The sequence below is a fragment of the Protopterus annectens genome, chromosome 8.part0 (genome assembly GCF_019279795.1).
Source record: "Protopterus annectens isolate FY-2018-M chromosome 8.part0, PAN1.0, whole genome shotgun sequence".
Taxonomy (NCBI): Eukaryota; Metazoa; Chordata; order Ceratodontiformes; family Protopteridae; genus Protopterus; species Protopterus annectens.
Window position 1 is genome coordinate 527694398 of NC_056741.1, and position 26126 is coordinate 527720523.

General features: G+C 38.1%; 1 protein-coding gene across 5 annotated transcripts in view; it reads left to right on the forward strand.

Moving 5' to 3' along the window:
• Window positions 1-6095: 6095 nt before the first annotated feature.
• MINDY1 (MINDY lysine 48 deubiquitinase 1) overlaps window positions 6096-26126 on the forward strand; it is a 578575-nt gene continuing 558544 nt past the window's right edge. For 2 of the 5 annotated variants that reach the window (XM_044080036.1, XM_044080037.1), the window contains exon 1: window positions 6096-6362. The gene's annotated coding sequence lies outside the window, so the exon portion shown is untranslated. Of the gene's footprint in view, window positions 6386-26126 lie in introns of all 5 variants that reach the window. The other 3 variants (XM_044080034.1, XM_044080033.1, XM_044080035.1) reach the window with 2 other exon arrangements.

Consider the following 26126-nt stretch of genomic DNA (forward strand, 5'->3'; position numbering starts at 1 on the left):
TAGGTCCCCCTCTATGACCTAGAAAATCCATATCACTTACTTAAATGAACTTGACTCACTTTCCATTCAACCTAATACCATACGCATGGGTGACGACAACTACCCTGCTATAAACTGGGAATCATACACAATCTCAAACTTGCAGGCACAAATATTCCTGGACTTTTGTCAACACAAATGCACAGACCAGCTAGTCCATACATCCACTAAGGGCATCAACATCCTTGATCTGGTCCTAACAAACATGAGGGAACGTTGTACCTCCACCACCCCAAGTGTGACGTCCTCAGTGGTCAGGTTGGACTATAAAGCTGTCTTCTTCAAAATAAAAATAAAACTTGAGATACCTGGTAAGCCAAGAACTTTTAGGAATATTTCATGGCAAACTTCCTTCATTTGACACCCTGGCAAAATTTCAAGCCCCCCCCCCCCCCCCGCCCAAAGCCAGGGAACACCACTGCCTATGTTGAGTTGTTCTCAAAAGCCTTCTACAATAATGTATAGCTACACAGCGGCATTAACCTATCAAAATAAACACAAGACAAATTAAAAAAATAAGCCACCCGGTGGAACCCCAATTTTAATAGCTTGTATAAAAAAGGAAGAAAATCATGGGCAAAAATAGGAAATGCAATTTCCAGCAAAGTAAGAATTCCCTCAAACTAAATAAACAACTCATGGGACTAATTAAGTCTACCAAAACCAAATATGAGGTAAACATAGCCTCCCTAAGAACATCCATAAGGCAGTATTTAGCTTTAACTGAAACCTCAAATGCAATACACAGCAATGTACCAAACTAATTGTAAAAGGAGACACCTATACTGAACTGCAGGCTATAGCAAATCTACTCCAGTAACCTCGCTTTCTCTCCCAGACATCTCACAAGAAATACCCCCAGCCATAGCTCCAGCTATCACTAAGGAGCAGGTCCTCTTCAGTGCAATCTCCAAGGCCAAAGTACCCCATCTATAGGAGGTGATACTATTCCAGGATGCCTCCTTAATAGCATGAAACAGGACCTATTGGGACCACTGGAAGCACTGCTCAGTTGTAGCCTCCAAACTGGATTTGTCACAAGCAAATGGAAGATTGCAGCTGTTGTCCCTCTACAGAAGGACAGGGCGTGTTTGAACCCAGGAAATTCCTGACCCATAAGCTTGACTAGTCTCAGTCTCATATGTAAAGTATGGAAAGAAAAATAAAGGACATAATAATGACATACAGCATCTTCAGAATCTTCAGATGGCCATAGCTGCCACCCTTCTCATGTACTAAACTCTCTTCAATATGGATAATTGTTAAGGGTTAGTAAATGATGTAGTGATAAGGAAGTCTTAGAGAGGGAAATACTTAACAGTTGTGTAATGTTTAAACAAAGGGGGTGTGGTATGGGTGTTATTAGGAAGGCTTTAGAAAGATTACGTTTAGGGAAAAATAAAATAGTTGAAAGGTTTAATGGGGATAGAAGGATATTTAATTTTTCTGATAGTGATAAAAATAAGAAAGTGTAATTTGTAACATCATTTAATGTATTATCTAATGAAATAGATGCTGTAAAGTACTACTGGCCTTTTCTCTTAGAAGGCAGGAATAGGGTTACTAATCTATGGCATGTCCCTTTGATTTCTTTCAAGAGGGGATGTAATTTGAAAGATATGTTAATACATGGAAAATTTTGCATGCCAAAAGAAAATTGTAATAACAGCATTAATAGACCGGGAACATAAGGATGTGGGGCTTGCTCCATTTGCCCTTATGTTACTAATTCCTTTAAGATAATTAATGGCCAGAGATTTGATCTGGTAGCAGAATATACCTGTAATGCAACAGGTGTGGTTTATGTGTTGATGTGTTCCTGCAACCTATTTTATATTGGTGAAAGTAAGAGGTCTTTTAAAATTTGGTTGCAGGAACATATAATAGCCATTAAAAATAAAAGAAAGGAAAGTCCCATTGCATGTCATTTTAATTCTGTACATGGGGGGTATATACAGATTTAAGGGCTTGCATTTTAGAAAACATAAAAGCTGAGAATGTTAATTGTTTGAAGAACAAGTTGTTATATAAATAAACTGTTTTTATTTTAAAATATAATACTATGACACCTACTGGTTTAAATCAGGAATACAGTTGGAAGTGTCTTGTAAAGGAAGTGTTTTATTAGTATATTTTTTATTGAATAATTGATTTATTGCTATATTGGTATCACTATAAATGAGGTGTGTATTTTTTGCTAGTATTATCTCCTGGAAGGCTTGTATGCCGAGGTGCTAGAGAGTTTATGAGTTCATTAAATTTGTGCTTCTTGAACCACTGGTCTTGGTCGTTTTGTTCAACTTGCCATTTTTCTACTTGGTAGTTTGGAATCTACAAGGCCAGTGATTCGTCTTTTGTACAACTACCTCAAGTGTTTTGTGATGATGGGGTAGAATATGGTCAGTGAACTATGGAACAATATGTTGTTCAGTCTAGAGAACAACTTCAAGGAGAAGGTAATTTGTCCTTGAGAATGACTGAAACTAAGCCTTGGGAAAAAATATTATTGGAAGGGGTTAAGAAGAGATCACATAACCCCTTCCATTGCGTGGGTCGGCCAGAATTGGCTCATATTCCCCCGGTGCTTTCGGCTCTCTAGAGAAATTGTTGCATAAAGAAAATGCTTTGCACTTTAATATGTTGAGTCTTCAGAGGTATATAGAGCTAGATATAACACCTAGAAGGCTTTGCTTTATCAAAAACCTGACTACTCCCTTTGATGCTTCTGACCCTATAGACAAGCAGTTTGAAATAAAATAGATTTCAGCTACTCATAAGTGTGTGACTGAATGGCTACGCATCCTCATACAGAGGGTTGCAGTTAAACAACTTAAGGTGAAAGATGAAACTGAGGTTTCCTGCAATGGTCTGGCTGAACAATTTGGTCTTGAACAGTTTGACCAAATATTGTGTAACTTGAATGTGAAGCTGGAGGAAGCTTCTAATGAAATTATTTAAAGAAAGATAAATAAGCTGGAACGAGACAGCTGTGATTATAATGCCGGCTTTGCCTTTAAGAAGCCAGCCAATTAGAAACAACAGCAGAAACACACTCATTGGGTGGAGCTAATTCCAAACTATTTCCTTTGCATCATCAGTGGTAGTCAGCAGCATGGAAGAATCAGAAGAAGATGAAGGGGGTTATCAACCATTACCACGACCACAGGAACCGGAATATTTTAGGAATAACTTTCAGGACCAATGAGATTTCAATAATGGAAGGAAGAGGGGTCGCACAGAAGGAAGTAGGGAAGGACAATATCAGAGGTATGACAACCTCCAAAAATGGACTAGCTATTGATGTTTTTAAAATCTTTTCATTACTTGATGAAACTGTTGCTGATAATCATGTCAACTTGGTTTTAAATTTATCTGGTTATGTTTTGAACCAAAATGAAATGTCAGTGTTACAACATGGTTTGAAATTTGTACTTACAGTACTTCCAAGAAAATATATTGTTCAAACTGAGATTTTTTCAGCTGGTTCGTAAATTACATTTGTATAATTTTTTTGGTGTTGACAAATGTTTTTTCTGGCAATGATTTGGGGGAAATGGAGCTGATACAAGTGATAGTTTTTGTACTTATGGATCTTTTTTTTCTGTTAGTGATGATGTTAATGCCTGTTATCTGTTGGATACCTCTAAAGTGCCTGTTAAAAGTAAATTTATTCCACCCTTCACATATGAGGGAATATCACATTTTTCTTCTATGGTACTTTTCTCTATGGAAATGTTTTTAATAAATTTTATAGAAATAAAAATAAAATACATTATAATTTAACTAAACAAGAATGGAATACACTACAAAGTATGAGTAAATGGCAAGAGTTTGGTTATAAAGCCTTCTGATAAGGGCAATAAAATAATAGTATTACATTTTTCCCAATATTTAAAAAAGTGCATGGATCATTTGAATGAAGGGGAAGTTTATAGAATTTCTAGTTTTCTAGAATATAAACAGGCTATTGAAAATTTTAAAAATATTTTGGAGAAAGGACATAGACTTGGATATTTATCTAAGCAATATGTGGAAACTAAATTTAATGCAGAAAATTGTACTTTAGCTAGATTTTATTGTGTGCCAAAAGTCCACAAACATGCGACTTCCCCTCCAGGGCATCCAATTGTAGCAGTTAACAATTTTTTTACATAATATAGGAATCATGTTACACTCATATTTAACAAAGTTCGTGGTAATATTGGATTCTTATATAAAAGATTCTTTTGATTTTTGAATAAGATAAAATATGTAGTGTGGGAAGAAGACTTTTTATTGGATAACCTTGGATGTAAAAAGTTTGTAGACGAATATTAAACATTTGGTGGGCTTAGAGGCACTTAGATTTTTCTTAGGTGACAGTGCGGTTGCATGTTATGTTAGAGCTGATTTTAGTTTAGTTAATATTTTTTTTAATTTAATTGGGCTGTCTACCAACAAATTCAGGGTACAGCAATGGGGGCTCCAGTCGCTCCCATTTATGTCAATTTAGTGATGGGATTATTTGAGGAAGATTTCTTGTATAGGTTAGATTTTTTTTTAGAAAACATGTTCTTTACTGTTACAGATTTATAGATGATTTATCTGATTTTTTTATGTAAAGGGGTAAAGTTTTGATATAGGATTTTGTTGATCAGTTACATACAAATCGGTTTGGTTTTCAGTTTGATGGTATGCAGAGTGGTAATTCAGTTTTTTTTTTACATAAATTTAGACCATGTAAATGGTAATATAAGTACAAAAATACATAGGAAATTTGAGGGAGAAGGCCATTTTTTTAGATGTCCATAGCTGCCACCCTTCTCATGTACTTAACTCTCTTCCATATGGAGAACCCCAATAAAATGAGTGGTATCAAAACCTGTCAAATATATTAACGAAGCATGGCTAGACTTAAAATCACCATTATGAGTTATTAGCTCAATAACTACTTATAAACCTATGACTGCATACGTTAGTGTCACCACCCAGGTTGCCACTGCTTTTCCCCCCAAGGGACAATAACATTGCTTCCTTTCCCCCAGTTGACACCTCAAAGTTAGGGTTGCCACCTTTTCAAATGCCCAAAGTGGGACATTTGTGGTACAAACGTCAGATTTTGCAGGGCAAAACATAGTCAAGGCCAGGTACAAAGGATAGAACTTCACTTTTTTGCCTAAATAAAAGCTAATTCTTATAGCATTTTAGTTGCTTATTCTGTTACTTATAACATTTAGGTGTTTCAGGTACAGAATAACTGTTTTTATGCAACTATTACATAAAATATAGGAAATATTTTTATCCTAAAATCTCAGGACATTTGCCATTTTTTCAATTTTTTTGCAGGACACAGCTGCCCGAAGAGGGACTGTCCCTCGCAAAGTGGGTCATGTGGTAACCTTACTCAAAGTACTAGGCTTCCAAGTCACCATGGGCTGCTTGCTGTCAGTCCACCATCTCCTGAGTCACTGAGCCAACACAAGTGGCGGTATACATCTGCTTACAACAATCAGGCCAGAATTAATAAACTGACCAGCATTTATCCACACAATGCAGCAGAAACGAGAGTTGTGCTTTGAACACAGGAAATCATGTAAGGCACTACAGCAACTAACTCTCCACAGTCCCTGATTTTACTTCATATTTTTGCCGTCTCTTTTAAAATGTTTTATTTTCAGATGAATCACTAAGGATAATAGTCTTATCAATAATGCCAAAGGGATCGCATTTCGTTCTACTAACTTTTCAATTGAATTATAATTAAAATTGCCCCTAATTATTTGGCTTTAACTCGTTTCTTAAGCAAATAAATGGAAAGGTAAGAGTCACCAGCCCATGTTATTTCATTAAACGGAACAACTGAAACCCAATTAAAAACAACACTGCTTACTACTTAAACTTGGTACCAGGTACAGCAGTTAAACGTGACACGAAATGACTAACGGTACCAAATAGAATTTGGTGTAATCCAATTAGCGCTTACGTTTCCCGAAAACAGAATTGCCACATGCTCTGACGTATTACGTCATTAAATCCATTCTTCTAGGGTGTACAATCCACTACCAACCGAATCTAAACAAATTGCGTAATACCGTAAATGCGCTACGTGTATCACGTGTCAAGAGGACGTAGTTAGGTCCGTTCTATCCCTTGGGAACTAGCCACTACCCATCTATAAGACTGGTTTATATAGTACACTTTTATGTTTACATTTTTGTTTAGATAACTAGAGGCAAGCAAACAAGGAAGTTTGATAGCATTATAAATGCAACGCTTTGGTAAAATATGATATTAATGCAGTTCATCAAAGTAATGGCAACCAGACTGTGAATGCTCCAACGCAGGTAGGAGAACCATTTTAGTAAAGGTGTGTTTTTTAATACAATTTTCTAGTTTTAATGACAGCTGTTAACAGTATACAGACATCATATTTTTCTGTCTTTCTGCATTAAGTTGTTCTAGTGTTGTCACATGTATCTTCTTTGTGTATATTTAAAGTACGTACACTTCTTTGGTTCCCGGTTACTCATCCTGTGTATTCTTGAGTTTGCAGTAGGTTTTAGTGTGTTATTTAGATTGTTTAAGAACTAGGGTTACCACCTGTCCCACTTTGCATGGGACGGTCACTCATTGGGCAGTTGTGTCCTGCGAAAGAAAACTAAAAAATGGGAAATGTCCTGAGATTTTAGGAGAAAAAAATTCCCGAGTTTTAGTTGAATAAAACCGTTGTTGTTTTTTATGTGAAACACATTGTGTTCTATGAAATTGCACAAGCATCTCAGATGCTATAAGAAAAAGCTTTTGTTTTGGCAAAAAGTGAAGTTATGTCATTTGCACTAGCCATGGCTATGTTTTGTCCTGCAAAATCTAAGATTTCTACAAATAATGTTCCACTTTGGGCGTTTGAAAAGGTGGCAAACCTATTTTAAAAAGTCAGTGTCAAACTTAGAAAGATCTCTGTTTCTGTTTTATTTCAAATGTTTGTCTGACAGTAACGTGATATTAAATGCAGTGTGGGTTTGTTAATCCATGACAAAGTGGATTTGAAAGCAACATATGGTAATAGTGTTGACATGTACAGTTTCCTCACCTCTGAGCAGATTCCCTGGGAGGGAGTGGTACTGGTATTTTCGGTGTTGAGTAATTGCCACAAGATTCAGTTTGTAGCTGCTTTGTAAGAAAAAAACGTGTTTTAGAATATATGGGGAAAAGCACAGATCTTAAATTATGTCTTTGATTGTAAGTTTGCTTGACATATTACAATGGCCTATATCCTTTCTCAATTGCTTTATAGTCGTTACTGTCTCTTTTTTGGTTTGATTAACTTTTATGTGGTTAAACTGTTAAACCCTGCGATTGGCATGACTGACAGTAATGTATGTTTTGGTCTCATAATTTGAGATCTGGTTAATGTTTTGGAATGTTACAATTTGAGATCTGGTTAATGTTTTGGAATGTTACTGTAGACAAGTCTCTCCATCCACTATCACTGTTATTTATTAGCATTGTGGTAAGTGTGCGATATGCTTATTTGTAATATCTAGGAGTGATTCTTTCCTTAAAGTATACTTAGTTTTTCTCTGCCAAACCCCTAATATTCAGATTGGCAGCATGAGCAGGGTATGATATATTTTCTTCTCTTTTTTTTTGTGGTACGAGTCTTCAGTAAATTTGTGTTGCCATGCTGGAATATAAAGGTAGTGCAGGTAGCTTACAAATGCTTGTTTTATTGAGTTTGTGCTAAGTCTCTTTTTTCCTTGTATTTCACCTAATATAGATTGACTCTGTGATGCTTCAGATTGTCTTTCACTTTGTGTGTGTGTGTGTGTGTGTGTGTGTGTGTGTGTGTGTGTGTGTGTGTGTTATGTTCATACATGCATCCTGAGACAATTAGTAAGTCCAGGATTTGTTCTGCCGTATGTGTTGCTTGAGATGATGAGCTTCAGTTCCCTGTGACCTTAGTTGTGCAAAGCAGGTATTGAAAATGAATGGATGTAGTAGGTTGTCTGTTTTTAAGCTCATAGTTAAGTACTAGGCTAGGTGCCCTTGCTGGCCATTTTAAGCCTAGCTAGTTTCACTTTTTGTGCACTCAATACCCAATCCCATTCAGTTATAGACTGGCCTTACCCAATGGTTGATAATTACCCCAATAAGAATAAGATCATACAGTATATTTATTTTATTTATTTATTTTACACTTGTTAATTTGAATGTCCGACTGGCTGTAGGTCCATTTTCAGAGGAGGTTCGGGGAGAAAAGCTCCAGGCATACTTACATGGATACATACAGTGAAATATTACAAAGTGGACATTTGTATAAGAATAGATACACGCATATTCAAGACTTTCTGGAATACATACAGGAAATATTTAGAAATTATTAACTTTTAAGGGAGAAAGCGTACATTTTTAGTAGTACATGGTTGTGCAAGTTATCATCCTTTCCTTAGTACTTTCCAGTAGGTAAGAGACATGCAATCAATCTTCTAAATCCGTTAATGTATCAGAGTAATAAGAATGAAAGTTTCTACATGTAGCAAGGTTTTCAGGTACCTGTGTATTATCGCAACCACATTCCAAACCACTTGCTGTTGCTATATTCATATGCCCTTAACACTTTTTCTCCTTTTACTTTTGGTACATTGTACAATGTTCTGTTAGGTGTTTTTTTAAGAGATCTTTTGAATGGAGTTGAGGGAACTGTAGTGAGTTCTGCAGGAAATAAGTTCCAGGTTTTGCCAACGGAGTTGGTAAATAGTGATTCACCAGCTGAATTGTTGGATTTATCAGTTTGTACTAGCTTTCTGTTGGAGGAGCGGAGTGTTTTTAGGTTACTGTAGGGTGTGATATGTTTTAGTATGGGTGTGCTGTCTGGTTGGTAGAGAACTTTGTGAATAACTATTAATTGGTTATATTGAAGTTGGTAGGGTAGTTCTAGCCAACCTAGTGATTTAAGATTTAGACAGTGATGTGTTCTATATGCTGAACTTGTGGCAAATCTGGCAATATTATTGTAGCAGCTAGCGAGTTTGAGGTCAGATTTGCTTAGGTTTGTGAAGATAGGTGAGGTATAAAGAAGGGTTGATAGCAAATGTGTACGGGCAATCACAGGCCTAGCTGATGGGGTTAGGAAGTGTTTAATCTTATGTAAAGAGCCTAGTTTCTTATCAACTGTTTTAATAGCTTTGTCAATGTGAGCATATTACACCTAGTAGTTTAGTACTTGGTTCTGGGGAAATTATGGTGCCATTGTTAGATTTTATGGTACGTGATGGTAAAGGGACCTTATGAGTGGGGGGGGGGGGGTGAAGAGTAACAGCTTAGTTTTATTTGGTTTTAATAGTAGACTGCGACCAGTGAGCCAGTTTTCTACTTTGTTGAAGGTGTTTTGGGATAATGAATGTAAGTCTGTGGGAGAGGTAGCAGCACAGATTAGGGTCGATTCATCTGCATACTGAATAAAAGTTGCATTTGGGATGACTTTATACAGATCGTTAATGAAGATGGAGAATAGGAGGGGTCTAATATAGACCCCTTGGGGACTCCAAGGGTGGTTGATAATATGGAAGATAAGTTATCCTTCCATAGTACAGCTTGTTGTCTGCCACTTAGGTAATAGGTTATCTATGGAGAGTGTTTTTAGTGTCCCTAAGAGTTGCTGGTGGTTTATCATGTCGAATGCCTTGGATAGGTCTAGGAAGAGGGCAGAGGAGAGCTTGTTGTTGTTATGGTTTTGATTTATTGTGTGAGAGAAGGAAAGAAGGGCTGAGGTTATACTATGGTAAGGTCTAAATCTGTGCTGGGAGGGGGCTAGAAGATTGTTTATATTAAGATAGGCTAGGAGTTGTTTATGGATATATTTTTCCATAATTTTAGCCAAGGGTGACAGGATGGCTGTATGCCTGTAATTTGAGAGTTCAGCGGAATTTCCCCTTTTATGGAGAGGAATAATGTGGGAGATTTTCCAGATAGAGGGGATGTAAGCTTCAACAATAGATCTGTTGATTAGTATTGAAATGGGATATGCTATTTCATCAGCAGCTTTTTGGAGATACTCTGTGGGTAGTCGTAGGTCTGTCAAAAGGGTGGTGGGTTTCACTTTCCTGACGCCCTAATAAAGGATGTTGGTACTGACTGAAAATTGAAGAGGCTATGATTATTGGGTGTGGGATCTTTAGGACTTGGGCTATTTGGAGCTAGTTTGTTGGCAAGGGATTGAATGGTTTCTGTAAAGAAAGTGTTAAAGGTATTAGCAACAATTTTTGGAGGTTTTTGGAGGGTAGTCAAGGGGGTAGGGGTAGACTGTTGTCCTGGATGGAGAAATGTATTTATGCTAGACCAAAAATTTTGCGGATGATTTTGGTGTTTCTGTTGCAGATGACAGTAATCGTTTTTTTGTCTAGCATAATAGACGACTGTCTCTGACCTTAGTTGTTTATATATAAGGTGGTCTTTTGGGGATTTAGTGGTTCTCCAGGAGGCTTACGCTTTATTTCTCATACGGTTTTTTGTGTGGTATCTTTTGACAGCCATGGTGTTACTTTATTATTGCTTCTGATAGTACATTTGGGAGCATGGTTTTCTAGGATGGCAAGAAACTTCAGAGTTAAAGTACGAAACTGCTTCATCTAGTGGAAGCAGTTTTAAGTCAGTCCAGTGCATGAATTAAGTTCATCTTGGAATTTAGTATGATTAAAGTTTTCATTGCTCCTTATAGTTTTGAAGATGGATAGTTGAGGGATGTCATTTTTTTTGCCTGAGTGTATAGGTGAGGAAGTGATCGCTTATGTCCTCAGGTTGGGTGCCTGCTTTATACATATGGGGGTGGTTGTTTATTAGAATCCAGTCTAGAATACTTTCTTTGTTAGGCTTACTGATTCTAGTGGGGGAAGATATGACCTGGGTAAAGCTATGCAAATGTATGTGGGTGGTAGGGAAGTCTGAGGACTAGGTGTTCCAGTTGATATCAAAGTCCCCAAGAGCTATGGTTTCTTGGGGGCAGTTTATGGACAACCATTGGAGGATGCCCTCCAGGGTATTTGTGTTTTTATCTGGAGGAATATAGAGGCAGACAATGTTTATAGATTTGTAACTTGGTAATAAGTATTTCTGCATTGTCGGTTAGTGAGGCATGTGGAGTACTAGATTTGGTTACATCTAGTGTGGATTTATACAAAACGGCTACCCCCCCCTTCCAAGAGATGCGATCTAGTCTTAATATATTATAACCTAATATATTATCAGTAGTAGTATGTTTGAGCCAGGTTTTGGTAAGGCACAGTACATCAGGGGAATGTACAGCCAAGAAGGCATGCAAGTAATGAATTTTATATAATTTTTATATAAAATGAATTGTATAATTTTATATAATTTCATCGGACCTGTGCATGGGGTAAAGCATTTGAGAGCTGCATCTGTTCCCATCCATAGATCCAAGTTGTGCTTGAAAATACAGGTATGAACATTTTATGGTAGTGAGTCAATTCCATAGCGGCGGTATCCTTTGCGAAATATACCTGTCCCTCCAGACTGTTCTGTTGATGTTGCATAAATTGTTTAGATCCTAGACAGAGTATTTCTGATGCCATTTGACTTGCTGATGTGTGGCAAATCCATCAATAATGGGTTGGAGGATGCCTTGTATGCCAGACAAAGGTTGACAAGGCTTTGAGTTGGTCCACGTATGACATGTTGTTTAGATCTTGTATCCTTTTAGTAAGGAATCTGTGTGGGTGTTTATGTTATTGCATGTGTATAGGTTCATAGTTTCATAGATTAGTTCATAGGTTCATACTAGGCTATCTGCCCAAGGGCATTTATTAGCCTAGCCCATAGTTATGTGGCTTTCGCCACCCCTTTAGTTTGAATAAAAACTATGCCTATCATTTTGCTGTGCCTCTGTCAAGCAGTGACACTGAAGTAATCCCTGGGGTATATCTGCAATCTCCCATCCATTGGTCAAGATTCCTCTTGAACAAGGCCAGAGAGGTGCTCTGCCTCACATGTACCGGGCTAATTGTCCTCGGGGGGGCCATTTTAAGCCTAGCCAATTACCCCATGTGGTAATCAAACCCTACACCTTGTGTTTCTAAGGTAAGCACCTTAACCATTACGCCAACTTCCCACCAATATATTATAACCTACTGATATGGGCTGATACATGCCAAAGGGGGCATTATATTTAATGATTGGCCTTATGAGGGCTGAGTAAAGGGGGGCAGTAACATCCCTAGATCTAAGCACAATCCCTTTGTTTATAAGTCATGCAGTACAGAAGGTCTTTCTTACAACAGTAGACACATGTTGGACAAAATTTAGGGCACTGTCCGCATAAATTCCTAAGTAGATGGGTCAACTCTTGGGGCGTATTGTCATTGTGGTAGTTCCCTGAGGTAGATTACTTCCCAAAGAATGCAGTAATACATTTTTTGGCATTTAGTTTCAGACCACGATTTTGATACTAATTATTTATTTGAGACAGACCTTCCTACAGGATGGCTAAGTCATTTGGAGGTTCAGTGACTTCCTAGCTTACAGTCGTGTGGAAACGTAGTCAGCCAGAGCCCTTTGGTACTGGCTCTTGTTTAGCATCTACTTTTCTGGTGACTGGTCTATTTGTGGAAATAACTTCCCCTATTTTGATTATCTGCGAGCCGTTTGGCAGTTTAACGGGTGACATAGGGGTTTATTCCCAGTTTATTTAGGTTTTCTCCTATGCCTGAATAGGGAATTGTGTCAAAAAGCTTTGGCTGGTTTGTGGTATGTGGTGTGTACCATTTTGTCTTAATCCATTGCTTTAGTGACCTTTTCAGAAAAATTCAACAGTTTGAGTAAGCTTGATTTGCTCTTGATGAATCCAAACTGAGACTGGTCTAGTGTATGGAGCTTCCCCATGTCTTGATTGATTAATCTATTATAAGATTTTTCATGGCTTTGTATACGAGGCTGATTTTCATTGGTTGTCAAGTTTAAAAGAATCTTTAAGCTGTAACCCTTCTGCCCCCTGCCCTAAAGATAACATTTACATACATTATGAAGCCCTTATCAGAAGTTAGTAACTGTTCCACAGCACTAGAAAAAAAATCAGATTTAAATTACCATCAAATATATAAGGAATTAAATAGTTAAATTTAGGTAGTTAATAGCAGCGCTGTGGGAGTATAAAGAGTGACAGAATTTTTTTATATATGTAACAAGTTCTATTAAGAAACATCCTTAATAGACACTGAAGTATGTAATTTGATTCATAAATTATTTTCCAAAATAAAATGTAATGCATGCATATGTATATTGAAATTTAAGCAGCAGACACTTGGAGCTTTGTGTAGAAACATGCTTGACCAAAAACAAAACATTAGGCTGACTTCACCAACAAATGAAATGCTGATGTCTCAACAAAATGGAAAGTCTTTCTGGTGCAAACAGTTTTTCAAATTACACACACAAGTCTCTAACTTGTGAGTAAACAGTGTCTGCACCAAGTCATAAAGGTTTGATTCCAGGACTTCCACTAATACTTCAGTATCTCAGGGTTGACACCATCTTGGAGACTCTGTTCCTCTCTCCTTTACACTGGTTTGCTCCAGGCTTCTATAGATCTTATTTCAAAATGCTGTCTCTGTTCCTGTTTCTCCTGATTTTTCTCTTCACCTCAAGTACAATATTATACTTGGAGCCACTCACAGTCCTCTTTCTAGGCGTTTCCCTTATAGGGGGTAGTGTTATACTTCAGTTTGCAAAATGGGTATTTTCCTCAAAACTGCAAGCAAATATGATCAGTACTGTATATCTCATTATCGTTAATACACATAAATATGCCTACATAGTGCCAGCATTAGCCTTTTACCAGAGGCAACAACTGGGCTGTGTTATTGATGATCCCCAGCTGGAACCTCAAAGCGTAAAGCCTTTTGGAAGATCTGTAGGCTTTTGGCAGACCTCCAGAAATTTTGATGGTGGATGTAAGGATGGTGCTGTATTTAAAAGCAAAACTGCTGCTGTGTTATGACCCCCTGTCACAGCTTGACATTGCCTACTTTTTATTGATATAGCCACTGCAGTGGAGCTTGATCCATAATCAAGATAAATTCCCAGTCTATTAGGTTGCAGAGTAATAACTCTAAGCCCATTTAATGGCTAGGCATTCTCCTTTGTTGTTGAATATTTAAAGTTTTCCTTGGATCACTTGTTGCTTAGATAGCAGATAGGTCGTCATGTCTTCCAAGGTTGCTTTGACAACATCTAATAGTACTCTTGGACATGAGCCGTAAAGAAGCACAAAGGGGTTAAACACAGTTGAATCCTGGAGTACCTGTTAAATAGCAAATGTGGGACATAGTAAGAGCATATCCAAATTCTTAAGTCTTTCTGTATCACTTTTTTAGCACTGAATTTAAAGTGTTATTAAAATGCTCTACAAGGCCATCTGTGTGCGAGTGATTCTTGGAAGTAACTTCCAACAAATCAGAAATGGTGCATGGTCTTAGACATAAAAGGAGCCCTGGTCTGTAAGTTGTTTGTATCCCTATCCTGGATAATAGGGAAACAGTTCTTTCTGTGAGGCTTCAGAGTTAGTCTTTCAAAGAGGAATCACTACTGGGTACTTAGTAGCATAGTGAAAAGCAAATATGTACAGGACCCCATTGCTGTACCTTACTAAGAGTCCGACACTATCTAAGGCGATCCTTTCAAAAGGGATTTCTGTTAGTGGCTTTGGGGATCTTTGAAGCAAGACTTCATAGCTATTTTTTGCATTCTGGACTTTCTGCGTAAACATTCGTGCTCTTTTTTTAGGACACCTGGTAAATACAACCTTATCAGGACTGGGTTTTATTTCTTTCTTTCTTTCTCCATGCTCATGTGATCATCTAATACATGGCTTACATATCAGTTTTATTACCAAGTTTCTGAACAGTGAACAGACTTTGTATCCATAGCTGCTGTGTTATTTTTTCCTCTATCTTTTGTTGCACCACAGAACAGATCATTCTGCATAATGGTCGGATCTAAGCTTGTAGGTACCTCCCTACCACCCTGAATATATTCTTTCTGGCTCAGGTCAGTGTCCTCCTTCCATTGTGATTTCTTAAAATTCATTTGGCAGGTATTGACATATGTTTCCTTTTCCTCCCATAGGGCAGTTCTAACCAGTGGTCAGAATAACCCTCACCTCAGTCCTGTCTCTGTCTGAGGTCATCTCTTCATGGTGTTTTTTTCATTTCCTCTTAGGGTTTCTTTAGGAGATATTTCATTCTTCAGTTTCTTGGGTATTAGATCCATTATTTTTTCCTTGGGTTTTTAGCCTTTCCCCATAACTGCTGTGTTTAAAGCAGTACAGATAGCAATGTTATCAGTAAGAAGTATTTTTTATTGTTATAATAGCTAGTGGATTCAAAGTCTTTGCGTACATATTGTAACGTATTACAATGAACACAAACCCTGAATTATATTTTTTGCTATACTTTTACAAACTGTCATATCTTGGAAACTGTACAACCTAGGCATATATTGCTACATATGTTTTATTAACCAGATACAAGCTTTCATACGACAGCAATACATTCCTTTATATGTGCACGTTTGAAATATACAGAAATATGAAGCGCATGTTTAATTGTATATTTCAGTATAAATAATAGATATTGCTCAAGATGTGCAACTGTGCAAATTTCAAAGACTTTTTTCAAGAAAGTGAAGTTTTTATTGATGTCATGCAACAGTTAAGTCACTTGTTTTTATGAAACATTAAGCACATGTGGAGATATTTATTTTTTTATGAAAAATATTTATTTTCATAATTACAAACTAGCAACATCTGAGGTACAGTGTGAAATAAAAGAACATGAACAATGACGCATATTCTTTTAATACTACCTTCCTGAGCATCTTTAATTACCATGCCTCCATAAGACTTTCCAGAACGAAAGCACAACCCTCCCCATGGCTACAGAAAACCACTAAATCAGAAATGAAAAACAGGGATAAAGCCTGGGAGCACTGGCACAAAATCAAAACCCCCTCAACTAGACAGAAATTCCTAGAACTACGCAATAGAGTTAAAAAGCTAATAAAACAGGACAAATTCCAATACTACCAGTCTGCCCTATAATCCTCCCAACACAGCCCCAAACAATTCTGGTCCTCCATAAACTCCATCCTCCACCCAGGTAAAGTCAGTACCCCTCCTCCTAACATCCCTCACTCCTCCAAATATATTGCTACCTCATTCAACACACACTTCACACAATCCATACTAATCACTAGCTAAACACAACCCCCCTCCCCTCCAACCCACAACTTCAACTAGTAATCTCTCCACTGCCTTCTCTTTTTTCTCCTGTACCTACCTCCAACATAAAAAAAACAACTCTTAACTAAACTTAAGCCCACCAAATTAGCAGCAGACAACCTCCCAAGTGAATACCTACAAATTGCAGCTGATGCTCTGGCCTACCCAGTATCCATCTTGATTAACCGATCTCTGTCAGAAAGTTACGTTCCCACATTGTGGAAAGTCTCACATATAATTCCCCTCCACAAAGGCGGACCCTCCACAGAACTAACCAATTACTGCCCCATAGCTATTCTCTCTCTCCACTCTCCAAAATACTAGAGAGATGCATACATTCTCAGGTCTCAGACTACCTCCTTACTAACAACCTCCTTTCCAGTACTCAGCATGGCTTCTGACCAAACCATAACATCACTACTGCCTTACTCTCCTTTATTAACACTGTCCTTCAGCATAAAAATAATGGCCATCTCTCCTCTGCTACTTTCCTAGACCTATCTAAAGCATTTGACATGGTCCCACACAAACAACTCCTGTCTGTCCTCAATAACCTATCCTTCTTTCAATCAGTCATAAACTGGTTTCAGAATTACCTGTCTGACCGCCAACAATCCGTTGAATGGCAGAATGACACATCTTCCCAACTACCGGTCTCCATAGGGGTTTCCCAAGGATCCATCCTTGGACCCCTACTCTTCTCTTTTCACCAATAATCTAGCCTCTGCCACCAAACATGGCACACTCATACAATATGCAGATGACTCAGCCATCATCTGCTCAGCCCAGTCCCTACCCAAACTGTAAAAAGTCACACAGGAAGCCTTTTCGTCTGTTGAAACTTGGTTATCCGATGCCCAATTAATACTGAACCCAAACAAAACTAAACTACTCATCTTCCAACCCACCAAACCTACTCTAAACAACTCTCACTTTAACATCACAGCAAAAGACAACACCACTATATACCCAACTGAACACACCAGATTGCTAGGAGTGGAAATAGACAATAAACTAAAATTTGACATTCACATATCCATGACCATAAAAAAAAGTCCACAAAAACTAGGAGCATTATACAGAAATAAGCAACTTCTCACCAAAGCAGCAAAGATTTCAGTAGCAAATTCCCACTTTATCTCCACCCTACTTTATGCCTCTCCAATATATACCAACCTAAGGCAATGCGATCTAAACAAGCTAGAGACCTGCTACAACAAAATTGCCAAATTCGCCACAGGGGCATCCTACCGTAGTCACCACTGTCTCTCACTTGCTGAACTGGGCTGGCTTGAACTCCCTCAACTCCTTCAATGGTATCGGCTATCACTCACCCACAAACTAGTAAACCATTCACTAATGTCCCATCCCTCCAGAATCTACTCCAACCCTATCGCACTACCAGACCACTAAGATCCAGCAACAAAAATCACTTGCAGATCACTAAAGCCAATAACTCTGCTGGTGAAGCACTATTCTCTTGCCCCATAGCCAAATTATGGAACTCACTCCCACCCACAATTACCTCCGTACTGTCATGCACCCACTTCAGAACTTTACTAAAAGCGCACCTAAAAACATGCTGGCTATGCCCTTGCAACTCCCACTCTAATCACCCACCCCATCCAACCACTATCTTTCTTTCCACCCCACTAACTACCTTGATTATAGCAAGCCCAGATGCTCATAAGCCTAGTACTTATTATACAGCAGGAACTTCTTATTGTAACATTTGTTAATGTCTGTTATGTACTTCGCAGATAAAGATTCTAGTTGTCAAATGATGTACTATGCTCTTCATCTGTAAAAATGTTTGTAATTAATTGCTAATCACTATGTAAGCCAATGTAACTGCTGTCTGTTATTTTAACTGTGGAGCTTTTCTCACCGGGCCTCTGCTGAAAATGGACCTACGTCCAGTCGGACACTCCTGGTCAACAAATGTAAATAAATAAACAATTAATTTTCTTGTCTCTCATCATGGCATATCTCACCGTATCCCTCAATATCATGTAGGGCTGTTGGGTATGAAAATATGAACATAAATATGAAAGTATAAATAATAAGTGACAATGATTAATTTCTCTTCTCTGGAATGTTCTAGATTAACAGTCTTAGTGTTATTTTGTTAATAAGTCCTCACACTTTCTAATAATGCATATTATTAGTTGGCAAGTCACTTAGTTAAAGACGACAGACCCCAAAAAAGGTTTGGATGCTATATGGGTGTGAATTGAGTGTCCAAAAAGATACTATAGGCTTGAATGAGTTAAGGCGTGCTTTTCATAAACTGAAGGGACTGAGAGGCTTCCTATCCCTGCACATTTATCCATATTTTGGATCCCTTAGAGCCTGCAGTCTTTATTCCTGGTCTCTTATTAGCCCGTTTTATGTACATTTAAAGGTTTTGGTAATTGTCTCTTCTCTAATATGAAGGGTTGAAGGGGTATAAGTTTAGCCCCCCCCCCCCAATTAAACAGGGAGGCATTTGCTTTGTAGTGTTCTCACTTTCCTACTGCCTCCATAACTCTTTGAAATATGGGAAGATATTCCTAACCATTATGTCATGGGTAAGGGATGGAGCTGCGGCCACAGGATACAGTTTTCATAAAATGTTTCTGAACCTTTACTTGGGTGATTGGTATTGCATCTTTTTGCCATGTGTATATACTGCTTCCACAGATTATTTTGTGTGGGTCTTCTGCTTGTAAGCATACTTTCCCTTAAGAGTAATTGCATTGCTAGACTAAAACAACCCTTGTAGCTCCTTCCCATCTACTAGTATGGCCCATTAATCATCTTAGCAGTGACAGTAACAAAACACTGTTTTGACTAGTGTAGTACAATTCTTATTTATAGCTGTTGTGTTAGCTATCTGCTCTTCAACTGTTTGTACGTTGAAGAGCAGATAGCTAGCACTATATTTGGCAACAATCACGAAAGTTGTGTTGGTAACATTGTGAGCCATTACCATAGTTGGCAGTATGACACCCTCTGCCCCCATTTTAAAAGACAGGATATGTGTTTTAGCTACCTTCTGCCCACATTTTAAAAGACAGGATATGTGTGTTAGCTACAGTTTTCTCAATTTTTAAGTGCAGATTTTTATTAATATTTTCATATTCCATAATTTTGTCTGCTACCTTAAACAAAGCTTTTGGTATTCTTGAGTTCTGACAGGCGCACACACTTTTTAAATAGCTGGCAGTAAAGCTTGCTTAAACCTATCAGTAGCAATTATTTCCATCACAATCTCTTAACTGTTATGACCCCTTACAATGTGCTTTAAGTCAGACAGTTGTACTTGTACTTTTACTTTTATTAAATTTTGAGAAACTCCAGCCGTGAAATCAAAGCGCTGGGGTCTTGGCTGGGACCTCTGACCTAGCAAGCAAGCATTTTTTCTCTTTATCAAAAATCATTGAGGTATTCAGAGTGTGACATGCCTATGAAAGCATGAATCAGATCCCCAGTACGCAGAGCTGAAAGAATCCTAACCCAACTAGCCTGATTCCATCCTTCCTAGTTAGTAGTACTCATGGAAGTGACAAGATGTGCTTCCCAGTTTTCTTCTATGATTAAGGGCTTGAGTGGAGAGACAGTTTGTGTTTGAGCCATTGATTTGGTGACCACTACCACACATTTAATAAAGAAAGGGTATCTCCTAATGCTAAAGTACAGCTGTCAGTAACAAGTAAAAACAGTATTCAAAATGAAACGCTGTACAACAATGGCCAATGAAGTAAGGTTCTCTTGGAGAATAGGTAGTATGGTTAAATGATATAAAACTTAGTGCAACATGTATAGCAAAAAACTTGCATACATTTCCAGTACTTAAATTAAATGCACTTATAAGATATTTACGCTGTGAATGCAGTTCTACCATAGTGAAATGATGGCTCCAAAGTATCCAGTCTTATGATGGCTTCAAAGTATCCAATCTTTTTGGTCTGATATACGAAGTATCCACACTGAAGATGTAATAGCTGCTATGTGACTGTGATAACAGCTTAACCAGTCTAACAGATCAAATAAAAGCTTCTAGCTTTAATGGCAGTTAAAATCCTTTTATTGTAGGAAAAGTTAAAATCTTCATGTCAAGTTAAAATCTTGATGTAGAATAAAACAGTCCCTATGTATTCCAAACGATAAGCACTTTCAGTATCTTCTTCAGATTGTAGAGATTGGGACTGGAAGTTCCTTTTTATAGTGCTTGCTTGCTTGCTTGCTTTACGATAAGCACTTTCAGTATCTTCCTCAGATTGTAGAGATTGGGACTGGAAGTTCCTTTTTATAGTGCTTGCTTGCTTCCTTTACTGTTGAGACAATCATTCAGTCATCACACTGTCAATCAGCTGTTTAAACGCACCAATCCTCTTTCCTCTCAGCTGGGGGTGTTCCCTTTCCTATACCTTTTGCTTTTGAGGGGTGTGACCAGTCATGAATTATTAAGCCAGACACACCTCCATGTTAGCTGATAGCTGGTCTTCTAGCTTTTTGTATAGGTTTCAGTGGAATGATATTATTCAAGCCTGGCTCAATATCAGCATGTAGGTTCACAATCCACTTACTCTCCCTGCATTCAGTAATATTTTCAATGTCGCCTTTCCTTATTCCAATATATACATTCTCTATCACCTTATAAGTGAAAGAATGACCACCATTTCTTTCAGCATGCGTTGCTAAAGCATTATGTAGATCTTTATTGGTAATGTCTCTTTGATGTCTCAAAATGCGATTTTTAAACATCTGATTAGTTTTTCCTACATAGAATGCAGGGCATAGTTTACAGGTAGCCATGTACACCACATTGGGGGTTATACAAGAGGCTTTGACATTAAAGGTGTATTTCTTCTTAGCCCTTGGATGTTCAAATTTGTTATTACAGTCAATCAGTGGGCATGCTGTGCAGTGGAACACTTGAACATGCCTTTATGTCCAACAATTTTATGTTTGCTAAACCCATCCTTTGTGCAAAGTAACCTCTTTAAATTTTTCTTATTCTTGTAGCCAAAGCATGGTGTTTCACCTACAATGTCTTTTGGCTTGGCATCCTGGGTGAGGATTGGCCAAAACTGCCTTATTATAGATTTAACTTGTGTGTTGTCTGTGCTGTAAGTTAACATCACTCTGGTGGTTCTGTCTTCTGTCTTGTGTTTCCTTGGGGATAACTCCTTGAATATGTGTGTGTGTGTGTGTGTGTGTGTGTATATATATATATATATATATATATATATATATATATATATATATGTGTGTGTGTATATATATATATATATCTTAGTTTGTCTTTCGGCTTTTCCCATTTAGGGGTCGCCACAGCAGAACTCCGGTCTGCTAATGACTGGCAGTTGTTTTTTATGGTGTCGAGTTGCCAGCCCAACACCCAACCTTCAACAAAGGCACGCCCATTCAACGCATGTCTTTCGAACGCCCACTCGACCGTGGGGAGGACATGCAGACTCCACACAGAAGGCACTCCCAACACAAGCCGAGAAATGAATGGGAGAACCTCTTGCTGTTCGGCAACAACGCTACTGCTGCACCACGGCGGCAGTATTTATATATATATATATATATATATATATATATATATATATATATATATATATATATATATATATATATATATATATATATATATATATATATATATATATATTTACTGAATGCATAAGTGTGTGTGTGTGTGTGTGTGTATATATATATATATATATCTATATATATATATATATATATATATATATATATATGTATATATGTGTGTGTGTGTGTGTGTGTGTGTGTGTGAGTGTTTACTAGACTAATGACCACAAGGTGATACCCTCTTGATAAGTGTAATCAGGGGCTTTGGAGATGAAACATTTACAGGCTAGGGCGTGGGAGATGAACCATTTGCAGGTTGCCATTAGAGACACAGGTGCCAAACCAGGGATGAATTTCCTGTTCCCCTTCCAATTGTCCAAGTTGCACTTGTACTATTGTGCATTTCTTGGCATTTAGTTTTAGTCCATGGCTCTGACACTAGTTGTTTTGTCTGTGTCAGCCCCACCTGGAGAACATTTGTGTCCGTGTGGAATTCACGGACTGCACCTAATTTGCAATCATCTTCAAATTTAGTCAGCCAGACACCACTGACATTAGCCTTGACTTCAGAGAAGTAAGAAAGGAGCGGTCCAAGGACTGATCTCTGAGGGACTCCATTTGTGACTGGCTTCTTTGTAGAGGTGGAATTCTGAATTCTAACTTCCTGGGTCCTATCTGTGAGCCAGTTGGCTATCCACCAGGTGACATACACGTTTGTACCTAACCTGTCGAGTTTGTCAACAGTGCCCTAATTGGGTATTGTGTCAGATGCCTTGGCCAGGTCAAGGTAGGCAGTGTGAACCATTTTGCCCTCATCCATTGCTTGAGTGAGCTGCTCAAACAGGTTGAGTAGGCATAATCTGTCCTTAATGAAACCAAACTGGGTTGGGTCCATTGTCTGGAGGTTTACTATATCACTATTGATCATTTCCTTGTTAATTCTTTCCATGACTTTACATATAAGACTAGTGAGACTTGTGGGTCTGTAGTTTCCAGGGTTTGTATATGGCCCACCGTTGTGGAGAAGGATGACTGTTGTTCTCCATTCATGAGGCATGAACTCTGTTTGGAGGCTGTAGTTAAATAGCAATTCCAGAATCTTTGATGGGTTATGTTTCATGCTATTTAGAAGGCATCCTGGGATATTATCTGGGCCCCTTGATGCAGTGCTCTTGGCCTTAGAGAGAGAGAGAGCATAAGGACGTGTTCCCTAGTGATAGCAGGGGAAGTTATATTTGATGATATTTCTTGAGGGGAGAGAGGGACAGTGTTGGAGCTGAATTTGTCGGCCAGTAGATTTGCTAGATCTTCTGGCTAAGTATAGGTGGCTCCATTTGCAATGATTTGTGCACACAATTGTGTATTTCCGTTGAGGTTGCAGACATAGCTAAAGAATGCTTTGTGGTTGCCCTTGGCCTGGGAGCCCAATTTTACCTCACCTTTGGCTTTAGTAGACTTTATTTATCCTCCGAGATGTTTGTTTAGTTTGAGAGTGCTTTTATCCTGCTGGGTGCTGCACCACATAATTTTGCCATAATTTTCTTCCTTTTGTTATACAGCCTATTGATTTATTTTGTGATTCCACCAGGGTGGCTTGTTTTTTGAGTTAGTTCTGTACTACTTCCTGGTGGGTACAGTTGCTGCTATGCAGCTGTTTACTTGTACAGGGTTTCTGTGAACAGTTCTGCATAGGCAGCAGTGTTCACAGGGTTTGTGGGGGCTTGAAATTTTGCCAGATTATCACTTAATAGCAGAAGGTAAGCCTTAGAGTAGTTCCTGAATATTCCAGGTTTAGCTGGGTGTCTAGGTTGTATTTTTACTTCAGAAGAGACCATTTTTGTGGGCTGACCTTACCAGGGAAGACATTACAGTAGAGGGTGTGCAGCACTCTCCCATGTTAGGGAGGACCAGATCCAGTAGGGTTGCACCCCCTGGTTGGTATATTGACTATTTGGTACAGGGAGCTTGTGTTTACAAAATCTAGGAATCTCTGTGCCTGTATGTTTGGTGTCTTATAGGATTTCCAGTTAATAGTGGGGTAATTAAAGTTGCCAATGAATATGGTATTGTGTTGGATGGTGAGTGTTTCTAATTAGTTTAAGTAAGAAAATGCCACTGAATGATGTACTAGCTTTAGTAGTGAGCAATAGTTCCTTGACACTCTACCGAGGGTGATGTTATAAAGGGTATAAGTTGTTAATGGCTCCTGTAGTGCTTTACAGAACATCTGGAAGTATTAAATCATAATCCACTTGTAGTAGATAACTTCTGCATATTAAGGTGATAATCTCTTGATGAGAACTGTTTTTTGAAACCTCTTTATTAAATTATCACATATGTCCTAGGCAATTGTGCATTTATATGAATGAAAACAAGCCATATTGACATAATTGTAGTTGAAACATTATACATCACTTGTAACCTGTCCAGTCATTATCAGTCAAACATTACATAGCTGATTCAGATCCAGCCTTGTCTTAAACCTTGTTCCTCTTCTGCATGTATTGTTCTCACAATTCCCATTTTTTTCCTATGTAATTTGCTCCTGTCCTTTTGTAAAGATCACAGTTCTAAGTTTTATTCTTAACTATATTCACTACTTCTGGTGAAGTTGGTTTAGACTTTTTTTTTTTTGCAGCCACCATAATTAGATTCACCAAGGCCTTACTATGTCTAGGCAATTCCAGTTCTGTATCATAACTCGGAAAAATTATTTCCTAAGTTACACCAATTTGCTTAGTCAGAGCAGTGTGCATGGAATCTTTTAAAGTCTGCAAACTCATTACACTCCCAGAAAATATGTGCTGATTACCTCTTTCTTTCCCATCACCCCTCTAACATTTGCTATCTGCCTGAGGAAAAATTCTTTGGAGTCTGCTTGAGATATAAAAATATCTATGTAAACACTTCCATGCAAAGGTAATAAATCTTCTAGACTTTGTTGCATATTTGGGAGACATACAAATATCCCCCCACTGTTTCTTTGTGACTTGCTTATCCAATCTGTTTTCCCAATCCTTTCTCACCTCCTCTGTTTCTTATAGTTATTATGCAATATACTCTAATTGTTCCTTTTGTAGCAGCAGCCTCTGTTCTAAATTCTGCTGAAAACACTCTCATTGCTGTTCTTTCACTTAGGATCCCCTCATTTCTTTCTCTTTGCTTGTATTCTGATATGAATCCTTGATAGAGAAGGCAATCTCTATTCTGCAGTCCAAATAAATTATTGGCCTCTTCCCATTCTGTTACCTTTTCCTCTCTATGTGTTCTCAATACCTTGGTTCTTTTACCAATTCTCTCCAATAAATTCCAGGCCCCTCTTGCCTGCTGTATGTATCCCTAATTGCAGTCATCCCTATTGACAGAATCTCTTTTCTTCATTCCCATGTTGGCTTAGTTCTTGGAATACTTTCTGCTGCTTTAACAATAACAATGCAGAATATTGTATTCATATTCTGTTTAAGGATCTGCATTCAAAATCTCAGTCTTGCCTTGTTTCTTGAGCCCCTCCCCCATTTCATAGTCGTCCCTTTCCACTTTGGATTATAGGTTTCTGCTTAGGCTGTGTATAAGACTCTTAACTGCATACCTCTGAAATGCTCCTTCAAATCGGGTAATCCCAAACTGCCTTGTTCAGTTGGAAGAATCAAGTTATACCACATGATTTTTGCCGTCTTCCCCTTGCAGATAGTCTTTCAGTTCTTTATTAACTACTATGCACAACTTCTCCTTTGGTTGATAAAAATATGCCTGACTATGTATAAAACTAAAGGGACTAAAAATAATTTTAACTGCTTGTATCTTGCTATCCATATAACAGAGCTTCCAATTTCTCAGTTTTTGTATTCTCTTTTGTTTGGTCTCTTACCATGTATCCTTAGCTGCCACCGCAAGCCAGCATGTAAAAAAAACTCTACTGCCAATCATTAGCGGACCGGAGTTCCGCTGTGGCGACCCCTAACCAGGAAAAGCCGAAAGACACACACACACACACACACACACACACACACACACACACACACACACACACACACACACACACACACAAACACTCTCAAGAACTTCATTTTATCACAGCCCCATAAATATGGATACTGCTGAACCAATTCCTGTGTGGGTACATAATTTTACTGCTATTGCCTTTGCTTTAGCATCATTAATTTTGTATCCTGGAAAGATTTGAAAATTCTTCAAAATGTTTTACAACACTAAAATGTCCTTTTCTGGTTATCAT